General features: G+C 33.6%; 2 long non-coding RNA genes and 1 pseudogene across 2 annotated transcripts; 1 reads left to right on the top strand and 2 right to left on the bottom strand.

The window, feature by feature from the left end:
- Nucleotides 1-588: 588 nt before the first annotated feature.
- LOC119191755 lies at nucleotides 589-20,349 on the bottom strand (annotated as a pseudogene).
- On the top strand, nucleotides 9,783-10,612 carry LOC119191757. Its single transcript, XR_005113524.1, has 2 exons — nucleotides 9,783-10,314; nucleotides 10,529-10,612. It is a non-coding gene; the product is annotated as an uncharacterized LOC119191757 (long non-coding RNA).
- On the bottom strand, nucleotides 11,111-11,737 carry LOC119191756. Its single transcript, XR_005113523.1, has 2 exons — nucleotides 11,622-11,737; nucleotides 11,111-11,266 (listed from the first exon to the last, which is right to left on the bottom strand). It is a non-coding gene; the product is annotated as an uncharacterized LOC119191756 (long non-coding RNA).
- Nucleotides 20,350-21,647: the final 1,298 nt, after the last annotated feature.

The raw sequence follows: 21,647 nt of genomic DNA, 5'->3' as shown, positions 1-21,647 counted from the left end.
TTACAATATAACTCACAAGCGAAGCGTGAAGTTTTTAGTGCGCTGACGTAATAATGACTGTAATAATAGTTGAGGAAGTTGCATTTAGTTTTCAAGGTTATGGTTATGTTTGCAAACGCATGAAATGAAATTTTACAAACGCCCATTTTACTTGCGTTATTCGACTAAAAACATTGTCCTACCCATTCGGTAATATACAAATAACCGCCACAATTTTTTCAGATATTAGACCAAACCACACAGTGTCTCTATTCCACTGCATCTTTACAAAATTTTCGCTAACTCACACTCTTACTAATATATCTTACTTTACTTAATATTTTACTTTTACTAATATTATAAATGCGAAGTTTGTACAAATGTTTGAATGTTTATTAGAAGTAAACACAGAAACCTTATAACGAATGAATTTTGGCACTTGAATAGAACATGTCCTGGATCAACATATAGGCTACTTTTATCCCGGAAAATTGTTTCAGTGAGAAATTTTTTAACTTTGATATCTAATTTTCATAAGATGACGTAATGGATCGCTGCATTATTGTACTTTAGTAGCAAAGAAGGCTTTTCACGCGGTTTAAGCCGCGGCAAAACTTAGTACTGTATTAGTTACCTGCAAGCGGTGGTGGCATACGACGACACGGTGAAGGCCGCCACGTACGCGAGCTGTTGCGCCGGGTCGGTGAACTTGGCCGCCTCGTCCAGGATCGACGAGTACTCGTAGTCCTCCGTCAGCCGCTGCAGCATCGACAGCGGCTCGCTGAAGTTCACCGGGATCGGGATCTTCGATAGCTCTTTACCTGGAAACGGTATTATAACAGCGTTAGAATTGTTTGTTCGATTTATTTCAAGGTTTCTTTTACCTAGATTAGAGCTTTAATAATATTAAATCTGTTTGAGCATGTTTTTATACGGACACTTTAAAATATCTTTACTGCACTTGATGGTAAGTGGAGTGGTATCAAATAGAATGTCGATTGACGACAGATGATTACCTCTCGACAGTCGACACAATTATATCGCCCTGTTGGAACCGGATATACCTATACATAGGCTGATCACGGAACGCGACACTTACGTGGGCCACTATGGCGGGTTTAAACATATTGTACGGTGGTCGCTATCCGGGCGGATATAGAATATATCCTAACATCAACTTATCCAGGACACTAGTATATCTGTGTAATATAATTTAAGCGGTTACTGCGCTTACTTCTTACAAACAATCGTACACTGAGATTTAAATATGAGCTACATTTAATTTAATTTTAATACATATAATTAATTACATTTAATTTATTTACTAAGATTATTAACATTGTTGCACTTTTTAGGTGCATTGATGAAACTAGGTCATCTATTTTCAGCGGCGGACTGACTTTCCTAACTCGGTCAATTAGGCAATCTGTGCAATCTCAATTTAGAAACTAAAGTTAATAGGAATAATATAATGAGGCAGTTTTAAATCCTCCTCATACAGTTACGGCGCACAATTTAGGAAAGGAATATGCAGAATTACGAATAATTTCTTTAAAAATCAATTTATGTACTTAAAAAAATAATTAAATACTATTTTAAATATTCCTTATTATATTTTCTATATCATAGTTACAAATTAAAATCATGTATACGAGAGGAGAAGATATTACACGCGATCAACATTTTTAATAGCATTACGAAATCAATATTCACATATTGTATAAATAGTATGTTTAATTTTTTGTATTATAATTTTAGAACTGATAACTTCTAAAAATATGACTAACGCAGAATTTTGCCGCGGGCTTTAGCCTTAAAATAATAGTCGCAGCGAGTATATACCTACACTATAATTCAGTTGAGGAAGGAAGTTTGATGTTAAACCTTCTGGATTTTGACCTAACGAGCAGAGAAACTAACGATCGAGTTCACTAACTGGGCAAGTGATCCGTAAATATTTGATTCATATCCTTGCAACATAGAGAAATTCGTTGTTTTGGGAAATTGAGTTTAATGATAAATTATTCCGTTATGTAATTACATCTATGACTCGTTTTTTTTTACAATGTATCGTCACATTAATTTTATCCACTATGTTTGACAAGTCACGAATGAATAATAAAATTTCGTCAACTATAAAACTAGCATATGCATGATTTTCAACATATGAAACCTCGTGTCTAACCATTCTAAAGCCAACCAAAACACACATTGATAATAATAACATGCAAATGTATTCCACTTGACAGCGCTGCGGTCAAAAGCGTTTTCAATAAGCCGTGGACACAGGCCGACCTCGCCTCGTCACAGCGCGGGAGTGAAGATCGCGGCACTCTATCCATACTATACTATACGTTAATTTAAATATCCCCTGAATCGAGGCCCACTCAAAGAACAAAAGCCAACGGCCTCACGTTTGAGAACATGTATGAGATCTCGTTTGACATGTAGGTAGATATTGACGTCATTTTTGCAACCTTATTAAAATATTTAAATTATTTGACCGTCTTCCGTGAACTGTGGTGTTTTTGTTTTTGATGTTTATTATTTTTATATTTTTAATTTTAAAACAATAATTATACTTGAGGTTAATGTTCGGTTGCAATATTGTAAATTAATCATGATTACTTCTTGTTGATTTTCAGCATTTCAAAACGAATGGGTTCAAGACCTTATGTTTGGTTTGTTGTTAATGTCTTACTGTCCGCTTGTGAACATCGCTTACTAAAAAAAAACTGATGCTTCAATATGTAGTCAGCACAACATTCTATTTTCCCATGCTGCAAAAGGCCTTATTTGATTACCCTGAACGTTTCTTCCTTATTGAGGACCATAGTATAAACATACTGACCTATACAATTCTTCATGATGGACCACAGACTGAGCGGGTAGTTGGGCTTGTCTGGCACGCAGCCGCCGCGGGTGGCCGTCCACCGAGCTCACCACTTGGGACACGTGCGGCTGGGAACAAACCATCACCGTCAGCAGACTGTACCATACACAAGGAGCGCGAAAATTAAAACACTTTTCAATAATCTCTAATTGAATACATTCAATATATGAACATAGTAGTAAAAGTGATAGATCTGGCTAAGATATGTATTCAAAACGGAGTAATTTTTGCGCTATAGATTGTCTTCGTTCTCTGAATATGATGATAATGATATTGTTCTTGTCTTAAATGGCGTTTAAGTTTTTGTTCATATTTTTCTTTGTTGGTATCTAAAAATGTGTGCTACGGTCGATTCGTATATACAAGTTATTGTATTGGGTTTGAGAAAGAGATAGACGTTCATCATGAATAGTAATGAGCAAGGACAATTTAGAAAGTGTAGAAAATATATATAAAAATTACATAATCGTTACATTACATAAATATGCAAAATTATTTTAATTTCCCACTAAAATTAAGCAAAGTCCACTAAACAATATCGAATAAACCTAGATAGCGAATATCTCTGCCAGATTTATACTTTTCCAAGTCTATACTTGGCTTATGCAACTCAGTTCACCGCCACGCATGTACTGCGTGCGGGTGCTGCTTTTCCGTTGGTAACTATACTGCACCTAGACCGCGGCCTATAAGGCCTTTTGACAAATCTGACAATGGTGGATGTGTTATTATTATTGTGTAATACATCCAATAGTAGTTTCTAATAAGCGAGACAAAGGACTTGTATCTTTAATATAAGTGTAGAAATTTACTGCTATGTTTATTTATTCAATCTCTAATTGATTCGGGAAACTATGAGATCAGTAAACAATAGCGTGATGCTTAACATCATTATAATTATGTTCAAATTGATAACTACTAATTGCGACTGTGTTCATACGCAAATAATTTGTTTGATGTTTATGCTACGCTTTCCTTAAGCGATACATGAATATTATGACGTCAAAAAAGATTCGTTCTATAATGTATTTTTAAATAACTTGTTATACCGCACTGAAATGACGGTATTATTATTCTAATATAAAGTTAAAACAACTTTTTAATTTGATTTTATGATTTAAGTGTTGCTTTTTACCTTTATGCTATTTCTTAGCAATGGTCTAGACCAGTGGTTCTCAAACTTTTAAATGACGGAACCCTTTTGGGAAGCAAAATACTTGATGGAACCCTACAATAAAACAATTGTTTTAATAAGTGTATTTTTATTAATCAGCATAATAAAAGTTCAATGTAACAGTTACTAATTATTATTGAGAGAGGTGCTTTGATTTTTTCTAAATTCTTGCGGAACCCCGACAGAGGTATCACGGAACCCTAGGGTTCCGCGGAACACACTTAGAGTATAGCTGGTCTAGACTACCCAAATTCCTCTGACACTATTAATGTTTATGTAAATAGTGATTTACTTCTACAAGTTTTCTGATTGTTAAAATTATGTGTATAATTAATGAGTACTTACATGTGAATGTGTGTATGTACGTCATTTATGCGGCTTGCTTTTGCAATCTTGACTATATAGCAATAGACATTGAATACAAGTGTTAGGTTTTCCGTACTTAAATGTTTACCCTTGGCGATATTAAGGTGAACGCGTATGTGTACTCACCCACACGACGATGTCCTGGTCCCTGGCGGGCGCGCCGCCCTCCGAGCCGCCCATGGCGCTCTCGGCGCGCTCCTTGTCCTCCACGAATATCACCTGCCGGCCACACTCACCGTCACTCACTTTCACTCAACACCGATTCTAATAACGATTCACATCGACTTTCTTTTTTAATCGTTTGTCGCCAAATCGATATAATGAGCGCCTACGACGACCGCCTATAAGGAAGTTGAAAGCGAAACTGAATTACGATTTTTAGCCGCATGTTTCAATTGTATTTATAAGGTCTGACGAGGAAAATAGTAAAGCAAATCAAACGTCGTGCTACACAAATTAATTATCAAGATTAAATAATTTAACGATTGTTTTTCAATGAGCGAGATATGGGCCTAATGCCTGTATAAAAAAATCAATTATACTTATTTTATAACTTGTCATGTTGGTATACAATCAATCAATATTGATTGGAATGTTTGAAGGTTGTAGAATTATAGAAATTATTAATTCAAATTGATCATCATTTGCTCAGAATCAGTGATATCATAGTGGACAATGATCGGTCGGCGCACAAAAAGGTCACTGATTCGTTTCGAACCTCAAGCTGTGGCCTTGAATTTACGTATATTCAGTTATATCGCTCGGTCCAATGGCGAAAAACATCGGAAGGATATTTGTATATCTGAGAATCTTCAATAATTATTTCAAAGCCCGCCTATCAGACCGCATTAGATTGAATTTCAAGTTTACCGATATAACATGCTACAAGTGTGCGTTGCGCGAGAACGAGTTATTGAACTTATGTTAATTAAATATAATTTTTATCTGCTAATTCTTTCACTTCACATCAGACAATTTTTCACGTTGTAATATTATTATAATGACAATTTGTCATGCCAATAAGTTAAAATATGTTTCGACCAAGTAGCAGTAACTATTTGGCTCAATTTTTGCGACCGCCCAATTTTATTTTGGAAACAGATAACAATGCATAAATAATTAGTCAGAGTTTTATCAACATTACCCCTGCAGATTCAAACATGTGATTCTTCGACTAGCACCGCCAAAAGAAACTTAAAATACATCGTAAATAGGTACATATCACATCAAGGGACGGAACACACTTGGTGAAAAGTGGGTGCCCTGGTTGCGCCTCTGCATACCCTTCAGGGATAAATGGGTGATATGTGTGTGTAAATACATATTAAGTAAGTGAACATGAAAGAGTAACATACCTGTTGCGTTTCAGTCACAGTCTCGCCTTCAGACTCATCAGAGCTTTCGCCGCTTTTACTTTATTTTTCTATTCACCTGTGAATGGACACGTGATATGAATAAAAGGTTATCAACACAATCAATAATATTATAATAGTTTCCTTTGACCGATTCGTTGGCGTAGTGGTAATGAGTACGCGGTTCAAGTACGAGTACCGTGCAAAGGTTCTTGGTTCGAACCCGGATCTGTTAAAAACAGTGACTGGATTTTTCTATGTCACACATTATACAGTCGTATCTCGGAGTCAGGAAATTGTAAGTGTGATACCCCGTGCCGCGGATAGCACGAAAAGCTGTTGGTCCTGCCTGATTTCTCTCCGGCCATGTCAGATTATTTATCGGACTATGATAGTGAAGGAACAGAGAGTGCACCTGTATATTGCGCACACACTTGTGCCCTATAATATGTCCCGCGTATGTACGCCATGTGGCTGATCTCCGTTGAATTTTAAAGTGATAAAGGTAGATTTATCTATTTTTTAATTCCGATACACTTTTTGTGCTAAGGCCACATATTCTATTTATTGAAACATTTAAACTATATTCAACTTTAACATGACAAACCAGTATATTTTACGTAATACACCAGCGCGTTAGTTACATAAAACCCATTTCAAAGTGGACATTAAAATTAGGAAACCGACCAAACTATGTCTATTGTAATGAATGATAGTCTCGTTAACGTTCTTCGAGTAAATGAACATTAATACGCGTTAAATTACTCATTAGATTTCTGGTTTCGGGGTCGATTTTTATCACAAAATTGGTAGACTATATTTTTTTTTCTTTTAAATATTTGAGGTGTTTCATTTAATCTAGGGTATTGAGAATGACGTTTACTGTTTTGAAACCGTTTATCTAAACATTACAAATAAGTTTAGGATAATTTAATTACCTATTAAAACAAATATAAAAAAGTGTATTATAGATTTTTTTAATACCACATAAAAACTACTACGAAAACAATGCTCAGTCGTTTAAGCTTTGTTGTACAAGGAGTTTACACTTAATAATTCTCAAACAGAAAAACATAATTGTTATCCTAGTTGTGTTTCGATCATTGCCAAGCGAGATGAGTGATACGAGACCTAGCGTGAAGGTTGTGCACATCTTGGTGTAGAGTATCAGTTCCGAGCCGGGCAGCTGTGGTTCTTACAGGACAGCCATCAAAACGTTTGATGACCGTCTAACTTAGGTTATAATTATTATTATTTGTTAACTTTTTTAACATATTTTTTAAGATTTCAAAACGATAAGATAAAATAATTTTAAAAACTATCTGCGGTGGCTCGTAATTGGCTTATCTACTGTATTCATTTCGTCCTATATTTGTTTGTTTTGGATAGCTGTGAGCCACCCAAATATAATTAAATAAATAAAATAAAATGTTACAAGTTGAGAGAATGAACAGTGAATTAATGGAATTCCACAGTTTGGTTATGAATGAAAAATACAGAAGCATTTAACAGGGCCGCATCCGCCGGATCAGTGATAAGGGGCCCCTCTTGGTCCATACCTACAGTAAAACTAAGCAAGCGCTCAAAAGTTCGTACTGCCCTGAAGGGCCTTAAACAAATTTAGATATAGGGCCCCTCTGTGGCAAGCTACGCTACTGGCATCTAATGACTAATACCAAATTAGGTATTAGATGCATATTTGTATTATTCGTATACCTACAATCCATGTATTACTTCATACGTTCTTTTTTCTACTCATAATCACGTAATTTGAATGATAAATTTATTACCAAAGAGCATTACGAGTTATGTACTTTTAATAAGAATTAGTCTGAAATGTAAATAAATGTGATGTTATTTTAATGTTTTAGAAATTTTTTTAACTTCGAGATAGATGGCCAATTAATGTCAATACATTTTTATGTAGATACTGTTTGTGAAATATTGACCAAAAACTTTGTTCATATTTTAGACAATTATATAAGAAATTATTACTTGTATACTGGCGTGGGGTCACTTACTGGCACTTTGATTACAAACGACGTCTTATCGTCCATGTTGGAAGAGACGCCCTCCTCAACAGCGTCGAAGAACTCATGGTCTTCATCCTCCGTTTCGTTACCTTGGTTGGTGCCGTTACCTCCTACACAGAAAACGTTTGCATTAACAAAAATAACACACTTAGGTAATACAGAAAGGTTTCTAGCTTATGCATAATAAGCCAGAAAACCGAAACGTTCTCTGACCAGCCCCCCTTAAAATGTCCCAAAAAATAAACGCGAATTGTCGTTGTCGTTTATTTTGATGCTTGCTTGATGAATTGATCGTGAGACCAATGCGACAGTCGCGTGTTACACTTTCAAACAATCTCAATTAAACTACTAGGAGTTCTGACGTGTTTTTTTTGCGACATGCTTATCTCACAGGAAAACGATTCGTAACCTCCCTCTGTGTGCATCATAATAAATAAACAACCACTAGATTAAGTGAAAACAATAATTTGTTAATCACCATTTAATTATTATTCTGATCTCATATTTTGCAATAAATAATGTGCAGTCATAACGCGAAGTGTTTGTATAAATATTGATAGAATCAGTGAAGCTTTAGCAAAAATACGCGGTGTAACTTACATAAATATAAAAATCAAAATGTAAGTTGAATAACCTCTATTTTTTTTTTACTTTTGTAGTATAAATACAATACATACAATATATACACACATAGTATATGATTTTAGAGAGCATTTTTGGCAGTGTTTTTATGAATTTAACTTATATTAAGAATCTGAACTTATTTGTATTAATTATTTGAAAAATTTTAAGCTGTCATGGTTGTGGGCCACTCTAGGATATTATAATTATTTTGTCATTTCAATATTGACACAATTTTAATCTAATTCAATTACAATATGTGTATGTGTCATTTTTAATATAGGTATTTATGTTTTTATCAAACAATACAATTCTATCATACTATAATAAATTTTGTTACATGGATATTTAAATTATATTTAGGCAAGTTAATTTCTCTACACACCATTCAACACAATGCACTACATAAATAACTTTAATAGCATGAAGTTATTCTTATTATCGCATCTAGAAGGTTTATGGGACATTATGAATGTTATCATGGGAACAGCAATAAACCATTTTTAACTCATGTTAAAGATGACTTATATGCAATAAAAAATAGCTCATCGTTATTTCATCTCTAAATATAAGTATACCTATAATTACAAGTATATACTTCACTTATAACAATAAAAATATATGTATCATATATCTACACTTCACACTTTTAATATTATTTAAACAAACTGTTAATCTTCTTCAATATAAATTATTTTATAAAGGTGCAATTAATTTGTTCTTTACTGCAAAAAATTAATTAACACTAATACTCAACTGATAAATATATTTCAAACAATAGAAATGATAAAATAAGCACTATCTAATGAACTTTCAATACACCTGTTTTGTTATCTAATTACACATAAAAGTAATTATGTTTGCTTAATCTACCATGACATGTAGCTTTAATGATGCAGTTTGTTGGTAAAATGAAATTGATTAATTATCACAATTAATTACTAAACGAAAACAAGATTGAAAGTAAACATTGTAATAATATAAACATTTATAAAAATAAAACAATGTGGTGCTAATTACAGATTGCCATATTCCTCATGAAACTGTCCTATTATCAAATATGTTACCCACTTTAATGCTTAGGATCGATATTTTAATGCACCGATAGCTCTATAGCTTTGATTGATAAAAAAAACCATCATATACTGTGCATCACCCATACCAAGAAAAGTTAATAATATAATTATCTAATGGTATTATAACTTGTTAATCAAATAAACAAACAACTGGAGAGCTTACACATTCCTAGTGAGATATAAATGGCCGTGACCTAATAAAATCTACATTTCCTCAGTGTAAGCTGCGGACAAAAATATCCTTACATCATCCTAATAGTACAGAAAAACATTTACGGTCTTATTCATAATAAAACTATCAGAAGTATCGGAAGTTTATCTGGGCGTTATCGGAGGCATGTAAAAAATTGGTATTCATAATGGTTCAATTGCGCTAAAAGTCTCCGATAAAGATGCTTTGATTTATCGAGCCTAACCCCCGTCTTTACACCTATGTTAAGCGTTCGATAGCAAAAAAATGGCTGACGTCGGTCACCTGTTTCGAGTTGACGCTTGTTGCCAAAGTCAGTATGTACTTAGAAGTAAACAACATTTCGACTTTGTAGCCCATCATTTTCGTTTCAAGAAGTAATTTTATTTAGTTACGTATTAAAAATGCAAGCTAGGCTGCTTTAGGTAGAAAAATGTGTCGTCAGAAATTCGATCCGTATTTTCTGGATAATGATGAATTCCGTAAACGGTATTATTTTCCAAACATACGGCTGCATTTATAAATGACTGATAGTCCGCGAAGAGTTGCAGCTTCACCGTATAGTTTGTGGCAGATCACCAGAATTGCAAGTATTAATTAACTGCATTGACATGTTGGGATCGTCATGAGGTAAGTTAATCCTATTCCATATTTATACAGACTTCGGTAAATACGTATACCTAATGATGACCTACTTTTAGATTCGTTTTCTTAATAGATGCAAGATGTTGGAGATCTCTATGGATTATCTCAAGCCACTACCAGTGGTATATGTATGTAGCAGAGTGGAGCATGCGCTCGTATTATATACTGCAGATTATAATTATGCCCCACTTCTTTTCAGAGGAACCCTTGTTAAGGCTGGAATTTCACCATGTAAAAGGCTTCCCATCTATAATTGGTTGTATTTATTACGCCCATATAAAATTAAAATATATGGTGGTGATGCAGCCTGATATTATATAGAAAGGATATTATTCCCTCGATGTTGTTGTTCAGGTAAGATTTTTAGGAATATGTAAAGTTGTAAATTAAATAAGGTTTTACTTTCTTGCATAAACTAAACTCAAGAATTGTTGTAGGTGACTTGTGATGCTAATCAGATCAGAGATATTGTTAGATGGCAAAGCAGCACTCATAACTCCCGGATATTGCAACAAGAACTTTGGTGTGTGAAAACAGCATTTTCAATGTCTATTTCATGGCATATCTAAAATTTGACAATGTGAAGACTACTATTGTGGCTCTTGCAGTGTTGCACAACATTGCAATTGCTCAAAGAGAGATAAATGCCACAGAGCAGTGTGTCCAATATTGAAGAGGTATCAGAATAAATTATTATCATCATTGACCCAAAACTTAGACTAAAGTTGTTCACACTGAAAGGTAACTTATTATACAACATAATTAAAGTTAGTCATTGTCATTTACTTTTATAAAATGTATATTTTTCTTTTATTAATATATCTCAGTTGTAATTTTTTTTATTCCACTGGTGCTCATTGTCCATCTGAATAGCATGCAACTCTATCTTGTGTTGCACTTCTACTGTTGCAATTTATTCTGCAGATGTCGGACAAACCTGAAATTATGCAATGTATAAGCATTCAACATAATACTCAAATAAAAAAAATATTTATTCAAATATACAACAGTAGTATCCCACAGGATTATAGCATAAAATTGAAATTACTTAATGATGATTTGTTAATACCTCCCTTATATTTCCAGGTGGTGGTGGATTATAATATACTAATGCATCATATGCATGCCTTAATCTGTGTATTGAACAAATTGTAAATCATATTTGATTATATGTTGACTTGTCATAAGAGCCTTTTATATGCCTACATGATAAATAAACGTTTTTATTTATTTTCTTTGTTATTTTAACTACATAATAAAGACCTCAAAAATATGTTTTACTTATGACTTACCTAAAACATGATAATAGCATAAAACGGATACATACATATCCTTTATATTTTCTACTGGAAATGGGGTCTGAGGAGGCACAATGAGTATGATCTAAAAAATAAAATTGATTTATTCCTTGTATACCTATGTCAATGTGCTTGTTTTTAACTTTATTATTTGTGCTGAATGCCACCAGAGTACATAATCACTATTGTATATTATCCTAATATTTTATTTATATGAATATTTTAAGAGTGGCTATCGTAGTGCGTATTGTTGGACATGCGCAACGCAAGAGTAACAATATTACATTTCAATTAACACAGCTCCCCTTAAATGAATCTACGACACCTACATGAAATTGTAGTTCGTGTCGATATTTTATGTTCAAGAATATGAACCCGCTCCCTAACCAATTTTTTTAACATAATCTTGTAAAAAAAAAATAGTAACGCAGGCATGAAGAGCGCAAACGTTCAAATACAGAAAAGAGCTGCACCAATCTTGTCTTCCTCCTACCCCTTTTTACTTCTCTACCATTTTATCGCAAATTGCTGCCTTCGTTGTTCCAAGTTTTACAAAGAGTTTCGAGAACATCATATAATATATCTTCTTCCTGTATTTATTTTGTTTACTTTGTTGACAAATGCCATTGTGACAATGGACTGATAATTTTTTTTATTGTCTGTTTCCAGAGACAAAACTTGGTAGTAATTGGTAGAACTTATTTTAATTTTTTTTTTCTACGTAATGGTAACATTGTGCACATTTAAAGGCCTTTTTGTTATCTGACGTTTATGAAACCATTATGAATAAGAAATTTTATCGAAGGCTCGATAAGCTTATAGGACGTTTTAACTATTTGAGATTTATACCTTCGATAAGGGTTTTATTATGAATAAGACCATTAGATTTGTAGAAATATGTATTGTATCTTTGGTAATGTAACTGTTTCTGTGGTTTATATTGAGTTTATTTTGTTTTTAATAATATTATTCTAGAACCAAGTGTATCTCTAATAATAAGAAATGGGCCTACGAGTGGCAGCATTTTTAAGTACCTGTATCTATTAACACACTTGTTTATAAGATGTTAAAAATTAAAATATTTATCAAAAGAATATTCATAACAGGTCCCTTTTTAAATTATACTTTTTTTGATTATGACCTAATGCATGAAAGCCATCAATGTATGTTCAAATTTTATATTTTAATGCTACTTGGTTTCTCTAACCTCAATTCATAAATACTTGGTATGTGATACAACAGTATACTGTTTAAATTTATATTTACTATAAGTGCTACATGCCTTATGTCATTTAAAATGAAAAAGCTGGTGTTGCAAACCAGTATGTGAACTTTGCTAAAGCCAAAATCTAATAAAAGCAGTTTTACAATTTAACTGTACATGACCAACTTTATCAACATCTGAATTCAGCTGTTTACTCATCACAAATAAGCAAGTACGTCACTTTGATTTTCAGTTTCTGGATACCATATATTCATGAAATTATTATAGCACCATTGAAATGCACCATACATAGCTTGAGAAACCCATGTAATGCGTAACCTAAAAACAAAAATAATTTTTGTAAACATGCACCAACACCAAGCTGTTTATTTATTTATCCATTTGACATATGTTATAAATGGAATTTAGTAACCTATGTATGCTCTTTGTGCTCTGTGAGGCTATAAACTGTAATGTTTAAATTCTTTGAACAAACATTATAAACATTATTAACACATGACAATTATTGACAATGTACAGCACAATGTGGCGTGACAGTTGGCCTTGCCACTTGCCACATTGAGATGTGCTAGGCTATTGAAAAGCGAGTTGTTGCGTTCAGTGCGATGATTCATGTGCTCTCATGCTTTTGTCTTCACTTACCGCCCATTGTGTCGTATCGCAAATGGAGTACTCAAGAATACATTAGAAAACCTCAAGCTAACATTGTACACAGGAATAAAATCAACGCAAAGCTTTACAAGAACATGATCATAGTTGAAGAATAATAACGTAATTTATATACCACAATGTAATACTGGTAATACAATAATGCGTCGTCAAGACACACTACTTCAGTCTCGAACGCAGCACACGATAATTAAATAAACGAATACGTAACACAACCAATTACTATTGTATTACTTTGAACAGGAAAACAACCTTGAGAAATCACCAAAAAATCTGTCTACGATTGTATGACAAATATTCCGTTCCGCTCCGATGTCTACACTATAACACGATGTAAATGCCAATTTTTTTATTACAATAATAATTATAATAAATTCACACACACCGCAAATTTAAATTTTACTCAAAATGAATAAATTACAACGAAGAAATTTAGTTCCGACATCCGTAAATTCTTTTCGATTTTTCAGCCGTCACCAAACTAACACGTTCCATTTCACGAAGAATTCGTTACCATTTTTCTATTCTATTCACACTTAGTAGGCCAAGAGCTGTACGGTTATACAGCCTAATTTATTCTTGAATGAAGATACCTTGCCATTTTTGTTATTCATGTAAAACGATTAGCACCTGATTTTAGAGGTCAAAGAAAATATGTTACAACATTATTTTATAAGCATTCACGCAACGCAACCTTGCTATCTGTATGAATAATAAGTGCTCATTGCAAGAGGAATTATTTATAAAGACAACACGGCGCGTTGGTCACTTATGCGATTGCAAGCTATTTTTATAAATATTTTAAAATACCGCCTTGTTTTTTTTAATGTTCATAGGTATTAAATTCGTTTTGTTTACATCGAAGGAAGTACATATAACCAAACAACTAAAATAAAATATTTCATATTAATAATTTACTTATAAGATGATGAGGTGATAAAGATTTATTATTTATCAATTCATAATTTGTTTTTCTTATTGCAATTATGTTTGTTACAATGTAATTTCGCATATTTAAAGTATACCTTGTTCTCGAAATGTAAAATAATATTTTATTCACTTCTCATTAACGTTTATTGTTATTATAAGTAGTCTGATGTGTAATATATTAAGTATATAATTAATATATAAATAATATATGCACACAGTCAAAAATTAAGTAGGTCCTAAAGAGATATTTATATAATATTATATATTTAAAAAGTGGATTTTATATATTTCTTTGTAGTTCCGAAGCTAATGACTAGCAGTAACCTGCCACCATGTGATGGATACATCAACCCGAATAGCTCTGAAATCACTTCTAAATCCTGGTGAAATTGCTTCCCTGTTCCTAACTATAATTTCCTATGATACTTAATATGAATTGGTGGAAGAATGATTTTTTATCTACTTAGCAATGGCTCATTTATTATATTCGTTTTGCCAACAATTAAGGATTTTCTGATTACATGACGTTTCTATGTGTGAAAACAATACACTGAAAGCAATTTTAAGCAGATTAACACAATAATGAAGTATTCTGAAGTCTCTAATATAATAACTAATATGGTAATTAATTAATATATTATATAGGTAATACAAATAATTACATAGGAATTAATATGAATCTTCACAGTTTTATGTTTCTCTATATGAGCAGGATTTTATGTTTTAGTGTAGAACTTTAAAAAAATTGAGTAAGTATTTCTTTATTCATAAGTTTTTATTTATTTTTAAATACCTCAACCTGTATATATAACAAGAAACTTAATCAGATCCTTGAAATTATTTCTTATCTGTAAGTTGGAAACTCGTAATAATAAATCTGACATTTAGATTTTGCAAACAAGCGAATAATTAGAAAGGGTTTCAAACGAAGCTACTCCCATTATGAGACAAAATAATTTTATGTATGGAATATAAATGTAATTTTACTGTCCTACTATGCACTATGCATAAGATACATTTCACTCACCCCATACATTTACAATATTTAAACTCAGATAGGTCATTCCATCGCCTTATCTAAAAACTGACTGATTTATAATACTTCTGACAAAGTTTGTCAGTCTTTTGTATAAATTGGTTCTCACAATGACTTCATGTGGTAATTTCCAATAAGTTTACGATCGTAAAGTTCCACCGTTGCGATTATATCAACCGTCGAAATTTAGGCAGATGTGAAAAATAATTTCGCGTCGGTGTGACTTTACGTACTATCACTCTCAAATTAATGTATGCAGTATACAATATAAAGGTCGAATATTTATACTTAACAAAGTAATTTATATTAGACATCTGCCTATGAAAGTATACATTAATTTGTCGCTGACTGTACCTGTGTATTGGCACGTACCTGGATGCGGCGTAGTCCGTGCGTTGACGGTTTTCTCGAGCGTGTCGTGTTGTCGGGCGAGCTGCTCGACCACCTCCTGCAGGCGCAGCTTCTGGTCGCGCTCGTGCTGCAGCGCGCGCGACATGCGCCCGCTCGACGCCGCCGCCGCGCTCATGAATTCAGAGCACGCCTACACATACACAAAACTCCTTGCTTACTTCTTACTAACATGATCTCACTAGTATTGTAAGTTAGAATGTTCGTGAATATGTTGGATCTAGGTAGAAGTAAATGCAGAAACTTTGCGGATTTAGCACACAAACCTTATTTTGAATTAGCATAATAATATTGGCCACTTTTTATCCCATAAAAGTACACAGTGGCATTATTCAGTTTTATGTTTTTCACATGGTCGTGCCTTCGAGCAATGCCTAGTAGACAAATATATCGAGTATCTTATTAGGTTTACAAACTACTTTGGCAAAAAAAATGTGTTTTTAGCCTATACGTCAATTTATAGCTTATATAGAAACATGAGGTTTGATTGGCCCACAAACGGAAATACTCATTCAAATACAAATATTTGCAATATTTGGCCAATCAAATATCCAAGACTAGGGGTCAGTCAGGCAGGCATAAGCTAGCTTGTTGTCAAAACCGAAGGCAAAGTCTTTTTGCAACAGGCATGAAAAAGCGTCTTGCGCCGCCTCTGTATTTAGGTGCACTACGAGAGCATAGTAATAGAAGATACTGAAACACAACTTACATTCATCATTGCATTACAAGATATCCTGAAGAGTGTGGCTCTCTCGGACACCTGATTGGTGGTATCAGTGGGCGGCGTCTCGAGATCGACAAGCGACCTCTGGAGAGCGGCTCCGTGGCGCGTGACGAGCTCGGAGCAGGTGCGCAGGTCGTGGAACCGCGCCGCCAGCTCCCGAGCTATGCCGCCGGCGTCTTCGCTGTCTCCTTCGTTGCTGCCGACAGCTACAGTGCCGGTCGTCATCTGGTCTTCGTCGTCGTCGGATTCTTGCGCTCGACTAAAATAATTTAACATTTATTTAGACACATTAAAAGAAATTGAAAAATGTGTACACTAGTTCACTAGTTAATTGTTATTTAAATTTACAATGTATCTAGCAAGTCTGTGCATCTTGCCTAGGTGGCGTAGTCGTAGTGGTTGAGCGCTAAAACCAATGCCGTAAAGTTCCAGGCTTGAATTCCAGATTGAACACAATGGCATTGGGCTTTACTGGATACAGCCTCCAGAGTGAAAAAAGAAAATGTCTTGTTCTTGTATATACTTTTGTGTTCCAGAGCTACATCGTCATATAACTCATTCCCCTATATTTCATATCCGCCTGGATAGCAACCACAATACACCAAGTGTTAAAACCCGCCATAGTGGCCCACGTAAGTGTGTCGCGTTCCGGCATCAGCCTGTGTATATTCGGTTCCAATAGGCTGACATAATTGTGTCGACTACCGAAGGGTAATCATGTCTCGTCAGTCAACATTCTATTGGATCCTACTCCACTTACCATCAGGTGCAGTGGAGTCACTTGCCGTGCGCGAATTGACAAAAATACATTACTACTTGTTGGTCTACAGACTGATTTCAGTCGATCCCAATCGCTATCTTCGGATCGACATCAAAAATGGACCAATCAGAATAAAGTTCATTTGACATGCTCACTATGTATGATGTAAGTTATATGCGTAAGTGTGATGGACTTTGATTTTAATATACAATTAGGTTTTCCAACAAGTTTGTGTTTAGTTAACCTAGACCTAGAGTATTTAAAGTCATACCACTTATAAAAAAGCAATGTGATGACTGATTGCGCCATCGCCATTTTAGTTTCGGATGTGGGAAGTAGAATGACGATATTAGATCATTCATAATTATTATTCACAGAGGTCTGAGAGCCAATGTTATAGGTTCAATTATTGTCAATAATCATACGGCTATGGTTTGTCCAGATTTAGAATTATACCACAAATAGTTATAAGCTTGGTAATTATCGTTATAATTTATTTACGTATTTATGCCTATTGTAGCAATATCATTTTGCATTTTGCTGTTCTATATGAATGTATTGTACAATAGTTTTAATGAAAAATAATATCTTCACTTTGCAAGAAAGATCTTTCACAGGATAAAAGTTACTGTGTATTGTACCACTATAAAAATAGCACATAATGTTGAGCCAGGATATGGACTAAGTATCAGCCAAATTCTATCCATATCTATTTAACAGTTCCTGAATTTTTTGATTACAAACTAATCTGACGTCATTACAATAAAGATTGTTTGATGTGAAATAATATAATATGCAATACTAACATAGCCTTAGCTTTGGCCAGTTCGAGTGCCGTGACCCAGCTCTGGCGCTCCACCTCGTCATGGGCGCGGATGTGGAATGTCTGCGTGCCTCCATTACTGATTACGAACGTGCAACTGTCAGCCGTGTGGATTAGAGCGCCGAGAAGTGATATTGTACCGCGACATGTGTGCGCCATCTCCGCTTGGTTCCTGAAAAAAAGAATAATGTATTAATTTTGTAAAGTTTACAATGTTTAATGTTTCAAAAGGCTATTTAATTAGTTTGCGAATAATTCAAACAATAATTTTCATCAGGGTAATTAAGATCATAGTGTGCGCTGTTGTGTCCTGCTAATTAAAATTCTGAATTAATCATCAACATCATTTCAAGTAGTATAAATATAAAATATGTTTTCTTATATATAGGGTTAAATAAACAAAAATTTTAATTAAAATATTCAAATGAATTTCAATTGTGTTTAAATAAAAATGTGTCAATGCAAAATTATAAATTGTATGTAAATTGTACAGTTACATAATATTTGTACTACCAACTACAGGGATATAACAGCTTCACTATACAAAAAATAAAGCTGTAAAGACCAGGACACCCACAATGGACTTTGATCAGACCAATCAATAAATTGTAAGGTCACACAATGTCAATACAATTGCAACGTATAGTAAATCTAGAGTTTAATTTGTATGTTTTACATAGGTGTTGAATGCATTATAAGATAAAGTTATATTTAAGGTTAAGGGAATTGGAGACTACTTGATGATTGTTAATTATTAATTAACTTATGGTGTTGCAGTTAATGTTTGCAATATTTGGAAGAGCATTTGAATAATACTGCACACTATGATTTAGTCTTACTGTTGTCTGTGATGAGTCTTATGCTTGTTGTATGCACTCTTAAGACCTTGTTTGAACAGCAATATTTACATAACCATTAATTATTCTTAAACAATTCTAAATAGCCAAAAGCTATCATAAATTATGTTTTTAAAAAAAATTATACTGCACCTTGTTAACATTTTTTTTTAAATATATAAGTTAAAATATTACACAACATTGTGAGTTACTGATTCTGTCATTTGCAACATTCAAAGCAAAAGTAGTTCTTACAAAACATAGATGTTATTCCTGTGTTATATTAATATTAAGTTTTCATATAGAAAATTAATATTGTTTATTCACAAACAATCACTCAAAAGCTGTACCAAAAAATAATTAACATCTTATACATTACATTTGTTTTTTAAGTAACTGTAAATTTTATTTTAGACTAGTCTAGGCATAGCTAAAAGCTAATATTTAGCACACTTCTGGCAAAATCATAACATACTGGCATACATTGCAAGTCTTTGTTAATTACTTGTACTCTGCAATACGTTAACACAATAAACCAATGGAAATTAGTTACTATAACCTTGAAACATAAGTGTAATTTGAAGGTCTTTTGTAGGATTAACAAAGATGAGAGAAAAATAACTTATAATGTGTTACAAAGTCCACAATTATATATTTTGGAGCTTTCAACACATTACAATCTGTATAATTTTCCTCAATACGTTTTTTTACTATGTGGTAACCATAATAGCATGTCCTTGGCGTCAGCTGTCGTTGCCAAATGTGATTTATTAAGGAAATTATAAAGCCTACATCCAAGAAATGTAAGGAATATTATTAAAAAATATTTTTTACTTTTGTGATAATAATAGAGAACTCGACTGCGTTTGTAATATGTATGTACAAAAGAAAAATAATCGATGAAATTTGTCACCAGTCTTAAAACATCGCATTTTCACTGCGTCACACTGTCGTAGCTTAAAGAGTTTTGATATTACATGGGTATCAGGGATGACTTTAAGTATTTAAGTATTTTTTTAACACTATCCCGTCGATTTAAAGTACTAATTTAGAAATACCTACCTGTAATATGATAATAAGCCGTTCGACAACACGAACCATCTTCTTTGATAACCCTTTAGGTAATTCGTCCATTTAAACAGCCATCCCTTCTTCTCGGGATCTCCAGGTATTGGTTGACCTTTAGGCACGATTACATCAGACATTTTTACGTGCAAATTCAATATTTTTATTAGAAAAACATAATACACAACTTCTATAGCCACGTCTGTCGCCCTTCCACCATATCAAAATCAATCAACAGATAATAAAAACTTGACTTTGACATCTCATCAACGTTCCAAATAACACAGATTTTTATGTATTTCTGATTTCGTCCCTATTTGTATTATCAATGAGAACAAATAAAAGGCTGCTCAATAGGTATATATTTATTTACAGTTCGCGCTGAAGTAAAATTATATTGTAATTTACTACTCATAGACTGACGGCTGAGCAGTAAATTACAATGTCAATTAACGTGGGCGGATCAGTCATCAGTTTGGGGCGGATTTTCTATTCTATGGAAAATTATGGTGGAATTATTCAACAGAATTTAGATCGCATAATATGTCTGATAATATGTATTATGTGTATGTATGGACACAATTGTTTTTCCTGTTTTGAGCTTACGATAAGCACTTAACATCAAAAGTTCGGGTGGAGTTGTTCTGTTTTGTTAGCGTCTTTGATATTGGGCGTCAAGGATTTGCAGATTTGTTTTATTTATTTTTTATCCCTTTACTTCTTCAATCAGTTTAAGGTTATATCCTATACTAGCTTTTGCCCGCGGCTCCGCACGCGTTATAAAGTTTTTCAGGCTAAAGTTTTACGGTATAAAAGTAGTGGTTTCCCGGGAGCCTATGTTCTTCCCAGGGTCTCAAACTGACTCCATACCAAATTTCATCTTAATACGTTGGGTAGTTTTTGAGTTTAACACGTTCAGGCAGACAGATGCAGCGGGGGACTATGTTTTATAATATATTTTTTACAACTTTTTAAGAGGAACAATCCCGTCATACATCATTGTTGCATAACTTTAACTGTTTACGCAGCGCACGCAATGGAAGCTCTTAAAACTAATAAATTGTCCCCGTGTTTGCAACATGTTTCATTACTGCTCCGCTCCTATTGGTCATAGCGTGATGATATATAACTTAGAGCACTCCAGAAACAAAGGGCTATTCAACACAAAAATAATTTTTCAGTTCGAACCGGTAGTTCCTGAGATTAGCCATTACTGCTCCGCTCCTATTGGTCATAGCGTGATGATATATAACTTAGAGCACTCCAAAAACAAAGGGCTATTCAACACAAAAAGAATTTTTTAGTTCGAACCGGTAGTTCCTAAGATTAGCCATTACTGCTCCGCTCCTTTTGGGTATAGCGTGATGATATATAGCCTATAGCACTCCACGAACAAAGGGCTATGTAACGCAAAAATAATTTTTCAGTTTGGACTGGTAGTTCCTAAGATTAGCGCGTTCAAACAAACAAACAAACAAACTCCTCAGCTTTATATAATAGTATAGATGATGTTTTTACTTAGTTATCGAGATTTTTCAAACTTT

The sequence above is a fragment of the Manduca sexta genome, unplaced genomic scaffold (genome assembly GCF_014839805.1).
Source record: "Manduca sexta isolate Smith_Timp_Sample1 unplaced genomic scaffold, JHU_Msex_v1.0 HiC_scaffold_1890, whole genome shotgun sequence".
NCBI classification, from domain to species: domain Eukaryota; kingdom Metazoa; phylum Arthropoda; class Insecta; order Lepidoptera; family Sphingidae; genus Manduca; species Manduca sexta.
Note: the sequence above shows the minus strand (reverse complement) of the source record. Positions and strands in the feature narration are given on the sequence as shown.